Source organism: Petaurus breviceps, unplaced genomic scaffold (assembly GCF_028583685.1).
Source record: "Petaurus breviceps papuanus isolate PSGF00001 unplaced genomic scaffold, PetGlider_PUasm1.0 90792, whole genome shotgun sequence".
Classification (NCBI taxonomy): Eukaryota; Metazoa; Chordata; class Mammalia; order Diprotodontia; family Petauridae; genus Petaurus; species Petaurus breviceps.
In genome coordinates, this window is record NW_027187347.1 from 11,347,981 (window position 1) to 11,369,444 (window position 21,464).

A 21,464-nucleotide genomic window follows, 5' to 3' on the forward strand; every position below is an offset into this window, starting at 1 on the left:
CACACACACACACACACACACACACACACACACACACACACACACACATAAGTGCTAGACACCAAGGCTTTTCTAGCTCCAAGATCAGTAATCTTTCCATTCTATAATGAAGGGAGACTTCATCTTGTTGGTTAGAAGTTTAAAAAAAAATCATGTGGAAGTCTCATTGAAAATCCCATACTAAATTCAAATGCCCCTTTCGGTAGGGGTTTGTTTAGCTTCCTTTTTTCATGTCAGACTTGAATTACAATTTGCAAAATGGGCAGATTTATAATTATGAGCCAAATGTCCTCCACAGTAGCTTCCATTCTACAGGATGTCAAATTAATTTACCATATAGAGCTAGTAAAGTGTATTCCTCTATGTTATTCCATCTCCCATATGTATGTAGGATTTATTTAGCTATAATTCTCTAGAAGAGGGTGTAAAACCTAATTAATTCCCTTCTTCCCTTCTTTTACTTTTCTATTCAATTTTGTTTTGGTCAGAACTTCTCTTTCTGATCTCTCTCCCTTAGAGATCCCATCTACTCCTACAATGAGCGATCATCATTAAACCACTGATCCCTAATCTAGAAATTCTGGACAATCAGTCACCAAGTTAGTCATGTTAAGAAGCATTTATTAAGTATGTAGTATATTCCACATATTGTGCCAAGTGTTAGGAATACAAAGAAAGGTTAAAAAAATCAACAGTTCTCATAGAGAAGGTAGACTTTATTTCTTTTATTAGAGAACAATATGCAAAGCCACTATAAAAATAAGGTACATATAGGAAAAATTTCTCACTGTTATCACACCATACCAAGGCCTTATCATTTCAAAGCTGGATTTCATAAGCATCCTATTTGGTATCTTTTATTCAAACTTGTTTTGTACACAAGTGATGAACTAGTATTTTCTAAACACCACTTCCATATCATGCCAGTCTTCACTGATCATCTTTATCTGCATCTATGCAACCCTTACGTCTTTATATGGAACAGATTCTCCTTTCTCCTCTTTGTCAAAATCTTTCCTTGAAATGATGAAGTTAAGAGATATGGCAAGAGAAGAAATCAATAGGATTTAGTGACTAGATGTCAGTGGCAAAAGGCAAGGAGGAGTCAGAGGGATTCCTGAAGTCGGACACTGAGTAACTAGAAGAATATTGCTGTTATTAGTAGGAATAGGGAGGTATGGAAAAGAATCTAGTTTGGAGATGTGAGATAATCAATGCAGTTCTGGGATTATGTGGTGTGTGAGGTACTTACTGCTGGGTTTATAAGGGTCAGAGGAGAGGAAGAATTCAGAAGAGCAAACATTTTGAACCTGAGGTTTCAAATTCATTCTATAGATCCTACAGAATCAAAATTCCTCTGTGATCTTGTTACAATACCTGAGGACTTAGGGAACTTTTTTGTTCCTTCTTCACAACAATTTTTTTCTCTCCCTATACATCTCCCATTAGCCCTCCCCCCTCCCCCCCCCCCGCCCCGCCACACACACACCTTATTCTCTTATTGTGCCAGAAGTGACCTGTCTTGGTAGGCAAAATGACTCAGGAGGTAACACCCTTTAAGTTGCTGTGTAGCATTTCTGGGTAGCCCTGAGGCCCTCAGATATGGCTAATCAACTTAACAGTTGATCAGGGAAGCTTCAGTAAATCTGGGGTACCTTTAAGGGTCCCAAGACTTCTGAAAAAGAACTGAGTTCATGCCAACCCATTGGGAGAATCCAATAATATTTCTAGCATCTTTATGAGACACTAAAACCTGGGAACATTCTTTGTCTTTCTCATTTTGAACAGCAGCTACGTTTGAATACAGAGAGAGAAACTGCTAAGTCATTGCCAGTTTTAAAAGAAACAAAATAATTTTAAGGAATGAAAAACTATAGAACCTTAACTAAAGAATGATTTTAATTGCTGGCAGACATTAGAAGAATGGTTCAGCTTAGTAGAAACTGTGGCAGTCAATGGGGCATATATTAAAAAGAAACACCAAGTTTAATTAGCCTTACGATTTTCTACAGGGTGGCCCTACCCTCCCACACCTAGTTTGTTACCCAATAGGTCATCCTTTTTTTCAATCACCCCCCTCTCCTTCCCTTTTCTCCCTTGCTGTCATGACAAGCCAATGGGGAGAATGACAGACAGATGCAAACAAGATTTGGGTAATTACAGCACTGCGGCTGGTTGTTGTTTGAACATCATTTTATTTCTTCCAATCAAACAGGTCCTTGGACTTCACAGCCCTGTATTTCAGATGGGGGCGATGCTGATTATATTATGACATTACAGCACAGACTGGCAGATCAGACAAAGTAGATTTCACTCAGTAATTAAACTGCAGTATCTTTCGTCTAAAGTCCAGGACAGGATTAATCGAAAGGTAGCTCTATCATTCCGATTAATGCAGAGATTTGAAGAGTGAGCCTAGAGATTCCTGATTTGATGGCTGGTCTAGCATCTAGCTGGTGGGTAGCTCTGCATCTGTCTAACTTGCAAAAATAACATCAGATCAGGATACATGGCAAGGTTACACCCTTCCCTGTTATTTTTATCTGAAGAAAATGCAGATTGATGTGAATACTGCACTGTCTATTATTTTCTTTTTTTTATTAGAAAAATGCCCATTAAGAGGACTAGTTTCTCCCAAATCCCACAACATTTTATGAATGGTTTCCCACAATTCCACTTAGTACTGTGCTCTGATGGTTGCCTCTGCTCTTGCCTTTTCATCAGCATGTCCCAATTTGAATAGTTGGATGGCCCAAGCTGCAGCTTCTCAAGTAGCTGACAGGTTCCAATTCTTATCAGAAGAAGCACAATACACTGATTTAAGGAGGAATTTTGTTTCAATAGTTCTTTTATACCCACTGTATCCTCAGATTCTTTACAAAGTAATGAATTAGATACTTATGATGTACTGGCTATTCTACTAAAAGATCAACACCCCACCCCCACCCCCACCCCAATCAAGCAGAGGAAAGGAAAATGGGGCCTGGTAGGCAAGTACTTAATGGAATGATGAAATGGTCACAAGCTCATTCTGTTATCCTTTGTATAAAAATAATGCCCCAGTTTCTTTGTGAGAGGTGGAAGGCTAAGGGTGACGGCTGACAGTACACTTCTATCAGAAAGACTGGACAGTAATAACAGTTCAATTCAATAAGCACTTATCAAATGTCTGCTATGAAGTTGACCCATATAATAATAGTGAGGGTGAAGAGTTACTGCCTGGATTCAATGCATGAGCATTTGTCTAAGTGATTACTAGCTAATTTAAAAATTAGAATGATTCCTTAATTCAGTACGGGGTGTTGAATAAATCTGATAACAGACTTTATTTGAAGAAGATTTTCTTATTTGACAAAAACTTACAGGAAAAGTAGACAACAATTTGGGAGAAATTAGGTTTAAGCCAACATCTTATACCAAATACCATAGTAAGCTCTAAATAGATATTATGTTATACCATTAAAAAAAAAACAGAAAAGAATGAGATCAAGTACTTTAATAGCTATGCTAAGAGGAGAATTCCTAAATGAACAAAGGATTGAGATAACAAAAAAATGAACTACATTATTCAATTATTTGTTATTGAAAAGCTTATGCACAAACAAACAGGGTAAGAAGGGAAGCTAGTGAGTAGAGGGAAAACTGCTTTGCACAGAATATCTCTGTTAAGGATCTGATATTCAAGATATATAGAGAATTAGTTCAAATATCTAAGAACAAGAGTCAATCCCCAAAGCATAAGTAGTCAAATAATATGAACAAACAGTTCTAAGAAGAATTGCAAACTATTACCAAAAATATAAGTCTTCCAAGTCACTAATAATAAAAGAAATGAAATAAAAATGAGGTTTTACCTAACATCCAGAAAACTGGCAAAGAAGACAAAAAGACAGAAATAGTCAATATTAGGGATGTTATAGAAAAACATCTATGTTAATATACTATGGTAGAACTGAAAATTGGTACAACCATTGTGGAAAGCAATTTCTAATTAAACTGAGAAAGTCACTAAAATGTCGATACTTCTTGACACAGAAATCCTACTGCTAGGTATACATTCCAAGGAGATCAAAGAAAAGGAAAATCTCATATATACCAAAATATTCCTAGCAACACTTTTTGTGGAAGAAAAGAAATAAAAACAAAGAATGTGCCTGTTCATTGGGGAATGGTGAAACAAATTCAGGTATATGAATGTAATGGAATATCACTACACTGTAATAAATTATGAACATGAAAAATAGAGAGAAGCAAGAGAAGATATATATGAAATGAAGAAGAATGAAATAAGGTGAATCAAAAAAGGAGCGTATATGTCATGGAAGTAACAATAACAAAACTGAATACTGTAAAATTATGAGCAAGTATGAATCCAAAGAAGTGATAAGGAAATGCAACTCCCTCCCTTCTTTGCAGAGAGGAAGGGATTATGTGTGAGAAACCTTTAATCTACTGTTATATATGGATGATTTACTTGGTTTGTATTGGTAGACTACTGTTATTCTTATTTCTGTCAATTCTTTACTGTGAGAGGTGGTTGCTGGGCAGGAAATATGTGATGAATATATTTGGAAGTGATGGCAATATAAAAACAAAATATTATCTACTTAACTACTTTAAATTAAAAGGATTACAAGTAAGCTAACTTCAAGAAAGTTAAGTGGAAAGAATACTATACTAGGAAGAAAATACCCTGAATTACAATTCGTCTTTCAATATTTACTAAGTAAATAAAGCAGCTTATTTACATTCTTACTAAGGCAGCTAGGTGGCACATTGGATTGAATGCTGAAGTTGGGATCAGGAAGACCTGAGTTAAGACCAGCCTTTGATACTAGCTGTATGACCCTGGACCAGTCACTTAACCTCAGCCTGCCTCAACCTTCTCATTGGTACAATGGGGAGAGTAATAGCACCAACTTCATAGAGTTATAATGAGGGTGAAATGAGTTAGCCTCTGTAAAGTGCTTTGTAAACAATTAAGTGCTATATAAATGCTAACTGTCATGATGATGATGATGATGTGACCTTGATTAGAATGTATATTAGACAGCACATTATAGTGTGGTAGAAATGGCATCAGTATCATAGTTAGAAGACCTAGGATCTAAATTTGTCCCTATAACTAAATAGCTAATTGCACAACTTTGGACATATCATTCAATTTTTCTAGGCCTCTGTCTCATCACCTTTAAGCCAACAGAGATTGTACTAGATGATTTCTTAAGTACTTTTCCACTCCAAAATTCTAGGATTCTAGTAGTCTTTTGACCTAAGATACAGTCCCCCTCACGTTTCTGGATGGAATTGTGGAGGGCAGGAAAGAAAAGAAAAAGGGGTTACCATCTGCTCCAGAATGCCTTTTGAAAGGCAAGGGCCTTTCAAAACTGGTGGCCAAACACTTGAAAAGAAGATGGCTCTTGAAAAAGCTACTGGAGAGCACCGGTTCCAGTGTCGGGATGACCTGGGGATCAAATCCAGGCTCAGACACTTATTACCCACCCAGAAACACTTGGCCGTGTAACCTTGAGCAAGTTACTTAACCCCAATTGCTTACGGGTGGCCAGGTGGCTCAGCGAGTAAGAGCACCAGCTCCAGTGTTGGGATGACCTAGGGATCAAATCTGGGCTCAGATACTTAGCACCACAACCAGAAATAACTGGCCATGTAACCTTGAGCAAGTTACTTAACCCTGATTGCTTTTTAAAAAAAAAAAAAAGCTACTGGAAGATCTGGAGAGAAGTTGTTTATAAAGATGTAAAGTCTGTCATCAGGAATACAGACAAATATCCAGAAGGGAAATTCCATGGACCAGAATGGCAGAAAAACCAGGAAACTCCTAAGTACCTACAGAACTCAAATTAGCTTTGGTGACCAAAGTAAGTTATCAAAGATTCCAGTTCCAAAGGCTGAGAGGTACATACAATGTCACATTCATTACACTTAATGAAGCTACAACTGTGGAACCATGTATTGCATGGATTTAACCAAAATAGAGGTCTGTGAATAATTTGATTTACAAATACCAGATCAAGAGACAGGAAACTGCCTGAACTGATAATTCTCCTTCTGCAAAATCTCTTGGTAAATATGGAATAATCTACATGGAGGTGTTCATCCATGTGACCTATGCTGTTGGCAAGCACTTCAAACATGCCAAAAACTTCCTGTTCCCTTTTAAATTATCTTTTTCACAGGAGAGAATTAAGAAAAAGATTATGGGTTTTGTGAAGATGGTTTTGCTGGTAACAAGGAAGGCCATATTAACAAGTTTATGAGAAGAATGAATTCAAGGAGTCTACAATGCTTATTTTTCTAGTCATCTATTAATGAAAACTCATATGATTAAAATGGGAATAATTATACTTTACCTTCTTGAAGGCAGGGAAATAGAGGAGATAATCTGTTAAATTCTCTGTAGGCTCTAAAATCTGTGGCTCTATGAACTAAAAATGACAGGGAAATATGATTTTTTCCACAAATATTTAACAGTAAAACATTTATTAAACACTTACTATATGCCAGGAACTACACTAAGTATTCAGAATACAAAGAAAGGGATGGGAGGAGTCTGTGCTTTCAAGAAGCTGTATGAATATGAGCATTATTAAGACTCCTGAGCCAGGAATCAAGAAACCTGAGGTCTAGACCAAGCTCTGCCACAGCTTGTATGACACTGGATATCACTTCATCTCTGTGGTCATGACTTTTTTAATTTCTAAAATAAGAGAGTTGAATTAGATGATTTCTAGAACTATATTTTATGGTTTGTGATTCTATGATTCTTTGACAGACACAGAGTAAACAATAACATGAACTTATTGGAGGGGAAAAACCTACCTGAATTACTAAAAATTCAAAAATTATAGAATAATTAAGAAGCATGGAATAACTAAGAGAAAGTTGACCTCATATTTTAGAGAACTATGTTCAAGTCCTGCTTCTGATACATACTGTGTGACCCTGAGTAAATTAATTAATCTATAAATTTATGAACAATTTCTAATGCAAATTGGTAGAGAGGTTCCCTTTCTATGGGCATGAGTTTCCTACATAAATGAAGTTATACCCTCCCTCTACCAAAATAAAAAAATACTTTGATGTAAATGTTATCTACTAAAGATCTTTAATAGATTATTTATTTTTTAAGATTAACATTTAAATTTGAAAGTTAATGGATTACTATTACACTCAAGACATTCCATTGCTAAGCACTTTATTCCAAAGAGCTCAAAGACAGATAGGTCCCATAGATGATAAAATATGCAATGTAGTATTTTTTTGTGGTAGCAAAGAATAGAAACAAAGTAAATGCCTATTTGTTGTGGAATGACTACACACACTATGGTATCCTGATATAATGGAATATTACTGTGACACTATAAGAGAGAATGTGTTTTAGAATACAGGGAAGCAAAAGAAGACTTAATGAACCAACACAAAATTAAGAAAGCAGAATTAGGAAAATTATATACACATTGACTACAAAAGTGTAAATGCAAAGAAAGAACAACAACAAAAAATAAACTAAATGATATGTAATTATAATGACCAAGCTTAACTCTAAAAAAGAGATGATATAAATACTTACATGAATAAAATAGAAAAGGAGCAGATCAATGAATTGGGCATGTAATTAAAAAATCTAGAAAAAGAACAAATCAAAAATCCCCAATTAAACACCAAATTAGAAATCCTGAAACTCAAAGGAGAGCTTAATAAAACTGAAAGTAAGAAAACTATTGAACTAATAAATAAAACTAAGAGCTAGTTTTATGAAAAAAACAAAACAAAACAATAAAATAAATAAATCTTTGGTTAATTTGGTTAAAAACAAGAAAGAAGAAAACCAAATTACCAGTATCAAAAATTAAATGGGTGAATTCAAAATCAATGAAGAAGAAACTAAAGCAATAATTAAGAGCTATTTTGCCCAATTGTATGTAAATAAATCTGACAATCTAAGTGAAATAGAGGAATATTTATAAAAATATAAACTGCTCAGATTAACAGAAGAAAAAATAAAATTTAACCCCATTTTAGAAAAATAAATTGAACAAGCCATCAATGAACTTCCTAAGAAAAAAGCTTCAGGGCCAGATGGATTTACAAGTATATCCTACTAAACATTTAAAGAACAATTAATTCCAATACTATATAAACTATCTGAAAAAACTGCTGGAGTCCTATCAAATTCCTTTTATGAAACACATATGGCACTAACCTAAACCGGAAAGAGCCAAAACAGAGAAAGAAAATTATAGACCATTTCCCTAATGAATATTGAAGCAAAACATTTAAATAAAATATGATCAAATAGATTACAACAATTTATCACCAGGATAATACACTATGAACAAGGGGAATCTATACCAGGAATTCAGGGATGGTTCAGTATTATGAAAACTATGAGCAAAATTGACCATATCAACAATAAAAATAACAGAAATCATATGACCTCATTAGGTGGAAAAAAAAAGCTTTTGACAAAATATGGCACCCATTCTTATTTAAAAAAACAATAGAGAGCATAGAAATAAATGTAGCTTTCCTTAAAATGATAAGTAATATCTATCTAAAACCATCAACAAGCATTAAACGTGATGGGAATAAACTAGAAGCATTCCAAATAAGATCAGGGGTAAAACCAGGATGCCCACTGTCACCACTTTTATTTAATATTTTGCTAGAAATTTTAGTTTAGTTTTAGCAATCAGGGAAAAAAAGAAATTGAAATAATTACAATAAGCAAAGATGAGACAAGACTGTCACTCTTTGCAGATGATATGATGGTATACGTAGAGCATCCTAGAGAATCAACTAAAAAACTTGAAATAATTAACTACTTTAGCAAAGTTGTAGTACATAAAATAAACCCACATAAATCACCAGTATTTCTATATATTACAAACAAAGCTCTGTAGCAAGAGATAGAGAAAATCCATTTAAAATGACTGTAGATGATATAAAAATATTTGTAAGTCTACTTGCAAAGACAAAACTAGAAACTATATGAACACAATTACAAAACACTTTTCACAAAATAAAATCAGGTCTAAACAACTGGAAAAATATCAATTGCTCATGGGTAGGCTAAGCTGATATAATAAAAATGACAATTCTTCCTAAATTAATTTACTTATCCAGTACTATACCAATTAAATTACTAAAATTGTTTTATAAAGTTAGAAAAATAATAAAATTCACCTTGAAGAACAAAAGCTCAAAAATATCAAGGGAATTAATAAAAAAAATGCAAAGGAATGCGAACTATCCATACTAGATCTAAAACAATGTTATAAAGTAGCAATCATCAAAACTACTTGGTACCAGCTAAGAAATAGAGTGATAGATCAGTGGAATAGGTTACGTACACAAGACATAGTAGATAAATGACTATATTAATCTACTGTTTGATAAACCCAAGGACTACAGCTTCTGGGATAAGAACTCACTATTTGATAAAATTGCTGGGAAAACTGGAAAAAATATGGCAGAAACTGGGCATAGACCAACATCTCACACTGTATACCATGGTAAAGTCAAAAGACATAAAGTATAATACCATAAGCAAATTAGGAGAGCAAGGAATAGTTTATCTATGAGACTTATGAAGAAGGGAAGAATTTATGAATTTTGATTACATTAAATTAATAAGATTTTGCACAAACAAAAGCAATGCAACCAATATTAGAAGGAAAGCAGAAAAAAGGGAAACAATTTTTACAGCGAGTATTTCTTGATAAAGGTTTAATTTCTAAAATATATAAAGAAATGAGTCAAATTTATAATTATAAAAGTCATTCCCCAATTAATAAATGGTCAAAGGATATGAATAGCAGTTTTCAGATGAAGAAGTTAAAGCTATCTATAGTCCTATGAAAAAATGCTCTAAACCACTATTGATTAGAGAAATGCAAATTAAAACAACTCTGAGGTACTACCTCACACCTACCTGACTGGCTAAAATGACAAAAAAGGAAAATGACAAATGTTGCAGAAGATGTAGGAAAATTGAAACACTGATGTATTTCTGGTAGAGCTCTAAACTGATCCAACAATTCTGAAGAACAATTTGGAACTATGCCCAAAGGGCAATCAAATTGTGCAGACTCTTTGATCCAACAATACCACTAAGAGATCTGTAATCCTAAAGAGATCTCAAAAAGGGAAAAGGACAAAATTCATAGTAGCTTTTTTGCAAACTACAAATTGAGGGAATGTGCAACTAGGGAGTGGCTGAACAAGTTGTGGTTCATGAATATAGTAGAATACTATTGTGCTATGAGAAATGATGAACAGATAGATTTCAGAAGAAGAAAGAAGAAGAGAAGAGGAAGAAGAAGAAGGAAGAAGAAAGAAGAAGAAGAAGGAGAAGAAGAAGAAGAAGAAAAGAAGAGAAAATGCAACCCCCATCCCTTCTTTGAAGAAATAAATGATGGTGGATATACAACATTGCAGGTGCTGTCAGATTTGATGGATATGTTGGTTAGTTTTGCTGACTGTTTCTCTAGACATGGCCTATCCTTTATTATCTTCTGTTTTCTCTCTACTCTCTTTTTCTTGATGATTTCTTCAGCTCTCACAGGTTTAAATGCCACTTCTGTGTAGATGTTTGTCAGGTTTATATATTCACTCCTAGTCTCTCTTTTTTAAAAATTGATTTTATTTTTAATTTATGGAATAAAACAAGCATTCCCATAACATAGTATAATAAAAAAGATGATTCCACATGAAACTGCATATATTTTATGTACAACTTGCTATTCCTTTTAAAGTATTAAGTTATCATAAGAATTCATTTTTTCTTCTTCTCTTTCCCTTCCCCCCCACCTAGAGATGGTTACCATTAGACACAAGTAGGTATACATGTGTAAAATGATTCTATACACACTTCTATTTAGTTCCTTCTCTGGATGCAGATAGCTTTTTAAAAAATATATCCTTTATAGTTAACTTGGGTATAAGTCAAAATGACTTATTCACTCAGTCATTCTTACAACAATATTGCTGTTACTGTATACAATGCTCTCTTGGTTCTGCTTATTTTGCTCTCCATTATTTCGTGCCCTGGTCCTGTATCATGAACTACCTATTAGGCATTTCAAATTGCACATCTCATAGGTATTTCAAGCACAATATGTCCAAAATGGAATTCATCTTTCTCTCAAATTCATACTTATTCATAACATTTTTAGGCCCACCATCCTTCTAGTCATCCAGGTTCACAACCTCAAATTCAGCTTCAGCTTCTCATTCTCTCCCTCCCAAATATTCAATCAGTTGTAAAATCTTGTTGACTCTACTTCTCCAACATCACTTGTCTTAGCCCTCTTCTCTTTACTCTCATACCTATAACTATAGTGCAACTCTTCACCACCTCTCACTATTACTAAAGACCATCCCTCACTCTCCCCTGCAATTTACTCAACAAAGTGATTTTTCTAAAGCACAGGTTTAACCATGTCTCTCCCCTATCCAATAAATTCCAGAAGCATCCTATTACCTTTAGGATCTGATACAATATTCTTTGTCACTGAAAGTCCTTTACAACATGACTCCAACTTATCGTTCTAGTCTTATATGTTAACTCCCCTTTCTTCACTACAATCTAGCCAAACTGTCCTTATTACTGTTTCTCAAAGAGAGAGCCCCTTTTCCCATCTGCAGACCTTTTCATAGGCTATTCCCTAAACTTAGAATGTATGCCTTCCTCATATCTACCTGTTAGACTCCACAGTTACCTTCAAAACTTAGCCCAGGCATCAACTTCTACATGAGGACTTTTGCGAGTTCACACCCAACCCCTTGGCTTATGTTTCCAAACCATCCCCCTCAAACTATCTTATATTTATATATGTATTTTGAAAATATTTATATATTAGGGGCAGCTAGGTGGCACAGTGAATAGAGCACCGGCCCTAGAGTCAGGAGGGCTTGAGTTCAAATCCGGCCTCAGACACTTGACACAAAAACTAACCATGTGACCTTGGGCAAGTCACTTAACCCCACTTGCCCTCCCCCCCCCCCAAAAGCAAAAAAGAAAATATAAACTACCCTGAAATAATGTTTTTAATCTTGTTATCTCTGGTGTCTTACACAATGCCTATAACTTAGTAGGCACTTAAATGTGGTTTTTTTTTTTTTTGGCTAACTGACTGATTCTCTTTCTTTTTAATTCTTTGTTTTAAGGGATGTCTCCCTAGATAGGAGATGAAGGAAGACAGAATGGGAAATGAAGGTGGTGTAAAAAAAGTTAACAATAAAATTTAAATTTAAGGATTAAAAAATAAAATGTTAATGAATGCTTCTTAAATGCTTAAAAACATTATTTTAAAGTTAATTCTTTGCCCTAAAACTCCATTTTCACTACAACTTACTTTTCTAACCATTTCTTGATAGTATAAAAATAAAAATCAGTTTAACCCCTTTTCAGAAGATCATAGATTCTGAATTAGTGAAGTCTGAAATAATGAGATTTTACTATAATTATAGATCTAGGAGGCTTTAGCTTATAAACTAAGCTATTTAAAAGACCTTTACTCCAACACACTGTCACATTCATTTTACTCACTACTCAAAGGAGAAAAAACAACCCTATGACTTTCGTAAAAATGTATATCCTAAGGACAAAAAAATAACGAACAAGAAACCAAGTTGTTTAGGAGAATATTTGTACAATTATTCTAAAAATAAGGGTATACTGTCCCCAGGCTCTAAGTAGGCTGTCAGTTTTGTTTCTCAACACATAGGTTAGTTCAAGGAATTTCAGTCGAACACAACTGGGTTAAATTCAATTCAATGAGCATTCATTAGCAACATAACATATCTAATATGGAAGTTGTGATACTACTAGGAACAGCATTCAATTTTTGTTCAATTATTACTATTTGTTAACAATTAATGACCTTTTGCTAATCTCTGAGTATATGTGTTATGGGCATGAATGTATAAGTCAGATTTATTGTTAACTGATGCTTTTATCCTATCAAAATTTTTTAAAGCTTTGTGGAGATCAATAAGTCCTTTAAACACACTGGAACAGCTTTCTTCCCTTTAAAAGCATTTTGGAATAAAGTCTTTAACAAAGTACACACACCTAAGCTGGTGATAAACAAAACCTGTGTGGGAGGGGGATAACTGTGATTTTTTTTTCTAAATTAAACTGATAAATTAATGATCTAAAAACCACCCTCTGAAATTTAGTTTACTTTGAATCCACTGGGTCATTTCCATCTCTATCTCATAAGAGTATTTTAAGGAAAAGAACTCAAAAGGAGCAGTCTCTCAAAGAACTGGTCTCTAGGTTGGCATCAAATATAAAATCACTGATCAGCAAGTATTTACTGAGTGTTTGTTATGAATAAGGTGCTGCTGCAAGGAATTTTAAGTAGAATAAAATGACCCCTGCCCTTAAGAAACTTATTATCTACTTGGGGCCTGGAACAGTAGGTGCTTAATAAATGTTTACTGAGTAACTAGAGAGAAAGACACCAATACATAAAAAGTTAAGTAATAATAGAAAATAACTGCTTAATGCAACAAGATATTGTATATGTTATGGAGTCGTACCAAATGAATGAACAGACACTTACTATAAATATGGGAGACACCACTAAGGGTCAGAAGATTTGTAAAGGACTTATGGAATAGGAGGTATTTTATGTGGTTTATTAAAGATGGGTAAGATCTGAAGAGGTTGGGTGGAAATACGAGACATTTTCCAATAGGTGTGAGCAAAAGCATGTTGTGAGTAAAAAAAAGTATGAATGCAGCTATGCATAAGCCACATTTACAGGACTGTGATTTGGCCTGTTTGGCTGGAACAGAGGAAAGCAAATAGTTGGCAATAAGGTTGAAAATATAGGTTAGGGACAGACTATGACAAGTCCTGAATGCCAGAAGATACCTATGGATTGATATAACTTCCATATTGTTTGACCTTTACTGTTTCACAGTGTCCCCAAAATCTTCAGTTTTAAAAGTTTAAAAATGCTTTAAGATTTTGAGGGCACCCTACATTGCATTTCATAATTTATAAATCTCTTTATTGACAATGATTATATATAGTAGGTGAAAGAAATATTATCCTATTTTACAAATGGGAAAACTGAGGCTTGCCCAGTTAACTGACTTGCTCAATGTTCCAGGGCTTGCAGGAGACAGAGCTGGAATTAAAACCCAGATACTTGAAATCCAGTTCTCCTCCTACTATGCAACACTGCCTCACTTCTTAAGTTTTCAATGATTCTCTTAACTCAAATTTAGCACCCTTCTATAAGACAGATGTATTGACTTAAATGTAGAAGGGACAAAGGATGAAGAGGAAGGGAAAATGCTATGTGTTCCTTTCTTATTTTTTATCCTATGTAATACCCTTCCCTCATTCCCTACTTCCACATGAAGCCAGAGATGAAAATGAAGGGGCAATACTCATCCTTTACATTACCCAAATCTCTGAAGCTTTCTTATGCTAGGCTAGAGGCCATAACTGAGACAATGAGCACTCCCAGATTATAAAGGGAGTCACGCTATGTAGACACTAGAATGTCAAAGAAAATCTTTTCTGGTAAGGGGATTTTTGTTTTTAACATTCTCTTCAAATTAGTGGCATAAACTCAGTATACAGAGTTTCCTTGTCACTTATTCACTGATGTAATAGTAATGATATGGAAGCTTGACTTTGGAGGGGTATTTTGGGAGAAGGCAGTAACGAAACTTGGTGGGAAATGGGACTTCTTTCCCTGTAGGACAGGTTCTATCTCCTCCTGTGCCCTTTTCCTGTCTAATATCCAACCTTCAAAAGGAGGAGGAAGAATGAAGCAGTGCCTCCCATCTCATACTGCACTTGGCTCCAGGCTGATCTCCATCCTCCATTTGGAAGAGGAGTGGTACCCTCCACTCAATGATGAACATTTTTACACTTCTTCATACCCTTCACATCTACAGAGAACCCCTGCATATCATCATCCAAACCACATTTCCCACATCCTCATCACCAGATTTCTTTTTTTTCCAATCTTCTTTGATCTTCTCACCCCAAATTTTCAACTAAACACCACCCAGACCTTCCACTGTATCTTCTAGAATGCCTGTTCTAGAATAAGTGGAGAAGAGTAGGAAGGGGACAGGTTGTGGAGGGCTTTTAAAGTCAAAGGATTGTATATTAGATTTGAGGTATTAAGGAGCAATTGGAGTTTGTTAAGTGGGGAGAAGGGGGGTTAACATGATCAGACCCTAGCTTTTAGTCTGCTTTAGGTCTTTTGGCAGTGTAGTAGAGAATGAACTGGGCGGGGGGGGAGCAGAGATGAGGGAAGTAGACCAACCAGAAGGTGCTGCAGTAGACCATCCATGAGGTACTAAGAGTTTGCAACAGGCTGTGTGAGGGAAGGAAATGAATACATACGGGAGATGTTGTGAATATAGAAAGAATGTGTGTGTGTGAGCAGAAGAGGAAGGCTGGGAGACTGGTAAGAATGATGATACTCTCAACAGTAACAGGGAAATATGGAAAGGAAGGAAAGAAAAAAAGGAAATAAACATTTATTAAGTACCTATTATATGTCAGGCACTATTCTAAGTTCTTTAAAAATATCTCACTGGATCCAGGAAGAGAAGAGGGTCTAGGAAAAGAGAATACATTCTGTTTAGAACATATTGAGTTTGAGATATCTATGGGACATCCAGCTTCAGACATGACAGTGGGGATGAAAGACTAGATCTCAGGAAAGAGATTAAGGCTGGTTATATAAATATGGGAATCATCAGCATAGAGATGATAATTGAATCCATTGGAACAGATGAGATCACCAAGCAAGATAATATAAAGGAAGGAGGGGGCTCAGGACAGAGCCTTGTGGAACTCCTTAGGTTAGTGGGTATGACTTGGAGGAAGAATCAGCAAAGAGACTGAGAAGGAGCAATCAGTCAGGTAGGAGGAGAACCAGGAGAGAGCATCCAGAAGAGAACTAGCTCACAACCATCTAGATTGGGGAGAGTATATATAGCACAAGATGATCAACAGGGTCAAAGGCTGCAGAGGTCAAGAAGGATGAGGACAGGGGTGGCTAGGTGGTCCTGGAGTCAGGAGGACCTGAGTTCAAATCCAGCCTTGGACACTTAACTCTTACTAGCCATGTGACCTTGGGCAAATCACTTAACCCCAATTGCTCTCCAAAAAAAAGACAACAAAGAGGAAAAAAAAGAAGAATGAGGACTGAGAAAAGGCTATCAAATTTGGCAATTAAACTTCTGTGACCCTTACAAGGCTATTGTGTTGACTGATTGAGATTGTACTTTGTAAAACTTAGAGTGTTATGTATATTAATGTAAGTTGTTCTGGTTATCTTTTCTTTTAAACCCATCACACTTATGATGGCAGAAACAGGCAGATGTGAGGCAAAGTGAGGATATGACTTCTCTTTGGGTTTTAGGGATTTACTCTATTGTTTCATGTAGTCATGGACTTTTAGAGTTGAAAGGGGACTTAGTGACCAGAGAGTCTTAGACTTTTTTTTAAATGGTCTGGCCACGGACACCTTCCCAGAATAATATTTTTAAATATATGAAATAAAAATAAATATATGAAATAACATACAAAAGAAAACCAATCACATTAAAATAGCCGTAAGATATATTTTTAAAAGTCAATAAATCCAAGGTTAAGAACCTCTGATTTTAGTCCAATCTTCTTGCTTTACAGACGAGGAAACTGAGATGCAGAATGGCTAGTTAAATCAATGTAATTGGAATTTAACCCTACTACTGGGCTACGCTATGCTGCTTCCTCAAATCTCTGCTCTAGAGATAAACTTCCATATCAATGTAACTGTCCAGGAAGAAAGATGAATAAGTCAGGAAAAGAAGAAATAAAACATTCTGAGAAGCTCCGTTTTCTCATGCATGATTTCCAAGAGAAGTATCTCCTAAGTCAGTTCTTTATTCTGGATGGGTGACAAAAAACATTTTGTTTGAAGATTCATGGAGAAGTCTTTGTTGAAAAGTTCAAAAGTGGATTTGAAATGTTCAAAAGCTCCCCAAATTTCTCAATAGCAGCAGCTCATTTCCTCACCCTTTCTTTCTTTAAAAATAAGGAGCTGTATAATTACAAAGCATAATTAATAATAATAGCAACAATTACTGCAAGTACAACAGAAATAATGATAGTAAGCACCATGGGCCCAGATCCCCATAGTTACACAGGATGTGGATCCATCCCAGTGTTCTCAAGACCAGGCAGCAACCCAAAAACAGAGGAAAATTAAAATAAAAACAATAAAAGCCAACAAAAACAACAACACAACTTTTCCTATGTTCCCTGGAGTATAACTGGATAAAATAAATAATAAGTATAAATACCTGTTGCTAGAGATTCTGGTCTCAATATTGATTAATTCAGACAACAGAAAAGAAGAACCAATCAGTCCATTTCCAGGTAAGTATTATATTCATATCTTCCTTTTTCCCCTCTATTCCACAGTATAACTAGACCAAGACTAGGCTTTTCCCATTGCCAGATACAAGCTATATAGATAACCTTCAGGTCTTCCTTGAATTATTGTGGCATAAATGTGCACACTCCTTAAGGCAATGTGCATCTTTATAAGATGCTCATTGTCAGTAAGAAAAAGAAATAAATATACTACCTCACTGGTTTAGTTTACATGGCATGTAATAAAGTGAGAATACTGAGTTTATACACAAGTGCTCTAACTAGCCAAGGGCTTAAATAGTAATACAGCCAGCTTTGTTTTCCACAAAGTATCTGTATGGCAGGTTAAGGAGGCAGTGCTAAGCCAAAAGCCTAACTAACCTGAAAGACCACTGCACAGTATGGCCTCGGATGTCAAAATATTGATTTTTAAAATCAGAGACCAATGTATATTTATTCAGAAGCTTGCTGAGACGGCAAATAGCAAATTGGGGTTTCTATGAAACAAAACAGAATCTGCAGAGAAACCAATCTTCTGTTCAGTGCCCTGGACTTAAAACTCACAAATCTATGAACACACTCAAACAACAGCTACCAATCTAGAAACCTTTTGATTCAACTACCACAACATTATTTTATCTTTTCTCTTCATATACATTTCCTTTTTCAACTGGTGGTACAGTTTTTTTGTTTTGTTTTTAAGACAAATATATTTCCTCCTCACCTGTGTGCTTACAATTTCTGGCATTGCACATTTAAAGGCTTGGCAAACCAATGCAACAGGGCAAAGCCTCCCACAAAGCAGATACAGGGCTAGCCACCTTGGGACCCTTGGCTGCAGAAGTCAAGGGGGTTCTGTTACATTAAACATGCATATTTAGTGAAAGGGATTTTTCTGTGCCCTGAGCAACAGTCATGTTGCTGCCTGTTTTTCCCCCGTCTGGTCACAAAGAGGTTTTCATGGTTCCCCTTGGAATTCCTGTTCTGTATCTTGATTCCTCTTTGATGACTTGACCAAAATTTCCAGGCTGCTCTTCTCTTCTTATTTGCCTGTTTTCATTCCAGGGAATGAGGTGGTTCCTATGCTATTACAGATTTCATTCAGAGACAGAATGTCGGTCTGAGATCATTCTGAATGCTGGCAGAGGAGGAAGGGTTTGGAAAAAGAGATTGTCCTCCAGTCACTGCCTACATTGCAGGACAAGAATGGACTCTGATGAGGTAATATTTTGCTCTCATCTCTATGCATGACTCTATGTGACCTATGTTTCCACTTCTAGCTATTCATCTGGTGAGGGTTATGTTCCTTTTTTCCCATTCATCCTAGCTGATTTTCCATCAGCTTAGACTAGTGATAGACTTTCCATGCAAAACACTTTATTGGAGGGGATAAAGAGAATATTTTTATTTTATTTCATAAGGCTCTTTTCTTCTGCCAGAATAGCCTGCAAACCTTAGACAGTCAGCAAAAGTTCTTGGGGGTTTTGGACTTCAAATGCAAGGTATTGGGGCTAATGAGAAAAACAAAACATGGAGATTCAGGTGCCTGAGGTTAGAAATACTGGAAGAAGTTCAATTATACTAATTAATATTTAAGAAGGGCCAGAGATCACATACTGAATATGGGAAAGTAGGCCACTCAAGACATGAGCGATACAGAGAGTGCCAGATCCATTGATAATAGTAATAAATTGTAAATTAATGCTCCAAGAGGGATGGGATAGGGAACTTAAAATAAAGCTCTGAGAGCTGTAATGAAAAGAACACATAATGTTCCAACAGAAAGTACGTGATTTACCAAAATATACTTAGTTTGAGGGGTTTTGATCACATAGTTTAAGATAAGGACAAGTGATCATAGCTTTTATGTTGGCATCAAATTAATGGCCACTACTCTCAGTCTGAATTTTGAATCCTCGGCAGGTGAGTAAATAATTTCCTAGTAGTCAAGCCCACCTGGTTTCTTGGATCTGATGGTCAAGTTAGAATAAAAGCAAAAGCTGGCCAGGTTCCGCACAGATATTTACTGGGCTCAATTGTTTCCTAATTTGATTCTTGCTACAGATCATACCAGAGGGTATATCACCACCTCTGCTCAATACTGATCACCACTCTTTGCCTGGCTCAATTTTGTCTTTGTCTCTCCACTGTTTACCTTGGTGCCTGGCATATAACAAGTACCCAATAAATGCTTATAGAATCAAAAGGAATCACTACCTCTATTCATACAACTTTTTATCTATTTTATCTATTTTGTATTTATTTACATAATATTGCCACCACCACCACCCCCAACCACATGAAAATGTTAAGCCCCAAAAGACTACTTTTCTTTTGTCTTTCTATTTCTTGCAGATGATTAATTTATGCTTGTCGAATGGTGGATGAATGAAAAAATGAATGAATGAATGAATGAATTGCCTAGGCACCTCTTCTATCACTATTGCTAGGGCTACTCACTTCCCCTTCTCTACAGGGATGGCTCAGCAGACACGGTGCTGTTGCCATCTTAGCCACGAGTCCTTGGCACAGAAAGCAGTCGTTTCTTCCTACTGAAGCCCAGTGTGCACCATCCTATCTCCCCAGCCTGTTTTGTATATTACTGCAGATCTGCAGATGGTGTGGACCAGTCTTCCCTCTAGTCTCAGACTCAAATCAGCAAAGAATTTTTCTTTCTGCACCCCTTTATCTCTACCCCTGAACCTTCCCTACCCAACTTTAGCCCTGAAATAATAAAAATTCCACCCCTTAATGTAATCATTCCTCACAAGGAGTCCCCAAGACTGTTCCTAGAAGGTGATCCTGCTTTAATCTCCATGCATATATTAGCTCAGGAAATTCAAAGTACTAGAACCTGCAACTGTTCGATGGCATCATGAAGCTGTGGTTGCTGGGCAAAGATGGAGGGGAGCATACTGCTTTTTTACATGATGGGTAGGTCAGAAGTCACATAATTATGTAACACTAAAAGGATCTGACTTTATTAAAAGCCTATAATTGTATACAGTTATCACCACTTAGAGCAAATTCTGTGGACTAAGACCTTTGCGTTTCATGAAAATCTTGTGCATGTTTCCTAGAAGGGAGAAATACAACTAAGATCCCATAACACCCAGGCTCCCAATTTCCCAACCAGTTTATTTTGAGGAAGCATCTACTTACCTACCTAATCTCTAGGGAATAATAATATATTATTCATTTTTTCATTTTGCCTATGTTCATAAATTAACTGATTAACATGAGTTGAAATCCATTAAAGTGAAAGGACAGTGGATTGTCAGGAAGGTCCAATTCTTGCCACTGAGTAGCTGTGTGACCTTGGAAAAAATTACCATGTCTCTGTTTACTTACCCATAAAATAAGGGACAGTGAATGTAAGGATCTCTAAGAAAGTATCTTTCAGCTTGAACAGTTTTATTCTAAAGTTTTAGTTTTTTACTATAAATTTTAGCTTCTTTTGCTAGTTGAAAAGCATTTCCCAAATAAACAGTATGCTGTCTGGCCTTAATTTTATAAAACCTACTACTTAAAGTTAAGAATTAAAATTTTACCTAAAGATGTGCCTGACTTCAATTTCATCCAAGGTCTCTTGTTTTCTGGGCACAGGAAAAATAAAGTGAAATATAAACTCTCTCTCTCTCTGTCTCTCTCTGTCTCTCTGTCTCTGTCTCTCTCTGTCTCTCTCTCTCTCTGTCTCTCTGTCTCTGTCTCTGTCTCTCTCTCTGTCTCTCTGTCTCTCTCTCTCTGTCTCTCTCTCTGTCTCTCTCTCTCTCTCTCTGTCTCTCTCTCTCTCTCTCTCTCTCTCTCTCTCTCTCTCTCTCTCTCTCTCTCTCTCTCTCTCTCTGTCTCTCTCTCTCTCTCTCTCTCTCTCTCTCTCTCTCTCTCTCTCTCTCTCTCTCTCTCTCTCTCTCTCTCTCTCTCTCTCTCTCTCTCTCTCTCTCTCTCTCTCTCTCTCTCTCTCTCTCTCTCTGTCTCTCTCTCTCTCTGTCTCTCTCTCTCTCTCTCTCACTACTCCTGAAGGATTAACTAAGGA

General features: G+C 36.0%; 1 protein-coding gene across 41 annotated transcripts in view; it reads right to left on the reverse strand.

The window, feature by feature from the left end:
• The window catches only part of ZBTB20 (zinc finger and BTB domain containing 20), a 1,019,756-nt gene that overhangs the window by 505,285 nt on the left and 493,007 nt on the right, over positions 1-21,464 (reverse strand). For 8 of the 41 annotated variants that reach the window (XR_011164811.1, XM_069069920.1, XM_069069933.1 and 5 more), the window contains one exon: positions 7,592-7,645. The exons of 32 other annotated variants lie outside the window; for them this stretch is intronic. The gene's annotated coding sequence lies outside the window, so the exon portion shown is untranslated. Of the gene's footprint in view, positions 1-6,371; positions 6,447-7,591; positions 7,646-21,464 lie in introns of all 41 variants that reach the window. One more of the 41 variants, XM_069069926.1, reaches the window with a different exon arrangement.